The sequence below is a fragment of the Ricinus communis genome, chromosome 1, assembly GCF_019578655.1.
Source record: "Ricinus communis isolate WT05 ecotype wild-type chromosome 1, ASM1957865v1, whole genome shotgun sequence".
NCBI lineage: Eukaryota > Viridiplantae > Streptophyta > Magnoliopsida > Malpighiales > Euphorbiaceae > Ricinus > Ricinus communis.
The window spans coordinates 15354236-15357233 of record NC_063256.1 but is presented as its reverse complement, the minus strand read 5'-3'; positions in this window follow the sequence as shown (position 1 = coordinate 15357233).

Genomic DNA, 2998 nt, shown 5'->3' with positions numbered 1-2998 from the left:
CTGGATCCGGTTGATCAATTTCTTCTTGGATTATCTCAGTCCAAGTCCTGATGGGTTTTGAAGTTGAAGGGAGAACTTCCTTCGCTGGGCTTTGAATTTGGGCCGGCTTTGAACTAGCCGTAGATTTTTCTTCTTTGGACTTCGATTTTCTTGGCATATTGTATCACTCCTGTTTTTGTAAGAACTCTCTGGTTAGAAAATCAGGAATAGAATTTGATTCTCCTCGAATAAATTCAATTTCAAAATAAAAAACAGACAGAATTGCTTGCCATCGGGCGAAAATCTGCTTTGAAGCAATATTTTGGACATCTTTTTGTAAAACTTCTTTTGCAGACTTGCAATCAATCCTTAAAAGAAATTTTTGATTTAAAAGATCGCTTTGAAATTTAGAAATACATAGAACTATCGAAAGGATTTCCTTTTTGATAGTAGAATAATTCTTTTGAGTATCGTTCCAGTGAGCAGAAGTAAACTGGACAATACACTCTTTGGAATTTGAAACTTGTTTTAGAATCCCACCATATCCTATTTCTGATGCATCAGTTTCTACAATCTTAAATGCAGAAGGATCAGCTAGATGCAGGATAGGAATTTCCAAAACTTATTTTTTGATGCTTTGAACTATCTTTGTATGTTGCTCGGACCAAGGAGGGGGGTTTTTCCTTAGCCTATCATGCAGGGGCTTTGCAAGACAGTTTAAATTAGGATAAAAATCCATGACATAATTTAAACTACCAAGAAATCTTTGAAGCTGAGTTTTTTCCAAGATTTTATTTGGAAACTTTGAAGTGAATGCAAGGGATCTCTCGATTGGAGTAATAGTACCTCGAGAGATATAATGACCAAGAAATCTAATTTCGTTTGGAAAAGAGATATCTTAGACTTTGAAACCACTAAACCATTCTTTTTCACAACATAGAAAAACGTTTCTAAGTGCTTAAAATGCTGTTCAATGGAATTTGAAAAGATTAAAACATCATCAATGTAGACAATGCAGAACTTTGAAAATGGATTAAAAATGTCATTCATGATTTTTTGAAATTCAGAAGGGGCATTTTTTAATCCAAAAGGCATCACATTCCACTCATATTGATCGAATGGGACTGTAAATGCCGTTTTTTAACGATCTTTTGGATCAATCTGGATTTGCCAAAATCCTGATTTCATGTCAAACTTTGAAAAGATGAATGCAAAATGCAGTTTTTGTAAAAGATCTTTCTTATTTGGAATAGGATACCTAATCCACTTAAGAGCTTTGTTCAAGGGTTTGTAGTTGATCACTAGCCTAGGAGTTCCTGTTTCTATTTCGCTATTCTTATTGACATAGAAAGCTGCACAAGACCAAGGTGATCTAGACTTTGAAATTAAACCTTTAGACTCAAGATCTTTAATCTCTAATCTGCAATGGCTTTCTAAAGACTCATTCATCTGAATAGGTCTGGCTTTAGTAGGGATTTGCTTATCTGAAAAATCATTTTCATATGGCAAATCTACCATATGTTGTTTTCGATTCCAAAAAGTATTTGGAAGATCAGAACAGAGTTCATTCTCAATCTTCATTTGAAATACAGAAATTTTCCTTTGAATAAAATCATTTTGCAATTGATCCAGGATTCTCTTCAAACCCACATCTTGTTGAAGATGAGAAAGATGGGTTTGTTTTCCTTTGATCAAAGCATTGATTTCGAAATTGTAAATAGAATGTGCTTTGATAAGATTCAAATTTCTCTTTTTAGGTTTTTCTAAAAAAGGAAAAACAATCTTTGAATCTTAGCTTTGAAAATGATTCCAGCAGTTGTTACTTTGAAGGGAGTTATCAAGTTGATAAACGGAGTCCCTAAAATAACAGTTTGCTGAAGGTCCTTTGTAAGAATAAAAACATTCTTTAAAGCAATATTGTTATTAAGAATTGCGGCTTCAGTTTTACCGGCAATCTTAATCTTTGAAGAATTGGTTGAAGTCAACCTTTCTTTTGTTTCTTGATGAAACCTTTTAGGAACCAGTTCGCAGTTGATACAATTGAGGTCTGCTCCTGTATCAAACAAGGCGATGGTTTCTATCTGGAAATCACCAGGGAAAACAAGCTTTATTTGAATCAAATATTTTCTTGAAGTAATTTTCTTTAAAACATTGATAAAGTTTTCAGGAACATTTTCAGAAACTTCAAGGTTTTGAAAATCATTTTCCTCATCAAAATCTGAATCACTATTCTGCTTGAGGATCAGGCTTTGAAGCAAAACAGAATCATTTTGTTGTTTTTCTTTCAACTCTTTGAGTTCTGTTTTGATGGTTTTAATCTCCTTCTGGAGTTCCTGAACAGTAGGAAGAGGGTTTTTCAACTTCTTCCCTTTGTCCAAAATCATAGTAAGATCATAAGTATTCTTACTAGAAGAAGGAACCAGAGATTCGGTTTTTAAAATTTCTTTTAAAACCTATTTTGGAATAAGAGGATCACTAATATGCTTTACAGCCTCAAGAAGAGCTTCTTGTTGCCTAATGAGCATATTAATGTTCTTTGAAGAGCTCTCTGAATCTGTCTCAGAACAATCAGTTGAGGTTTTGATTTCATCAATTTGAAATTCTTCCTCACTGTTTGAGAACTCTGATTCAGATGAATCAACTAGAAGAGCAAAAATTTTTTGCAAAACTTCTTCTTCTATTTGAAGCTCAAGAAGTCTTTTAGAAAACTTATAATACTTCGAAGTATGGCCTTTCTTACCACATTTAAAGCATGTAATTTTTGAAAAATCTTTTTTTGAATCTTTCTTTGGAAATTTAGAATGAAATTTGGAAGAAGATGGTTTTTTATAGAAATTCTCCTTGCTTTTAGAAGGCTTTTTATATTTGGAAAATCGCTTCTTTTTGAAAGACTTTGAATAAGAATCATCTTTGCAACTAGACACGGGCTCTATAGGGTTGTACTCAAACTAGTTGCAGAAACTACCTAGTTCTTGCCTAGTCTTTTTCATCTCCCATTTGAGCTGTCTTTGAAGTTTAA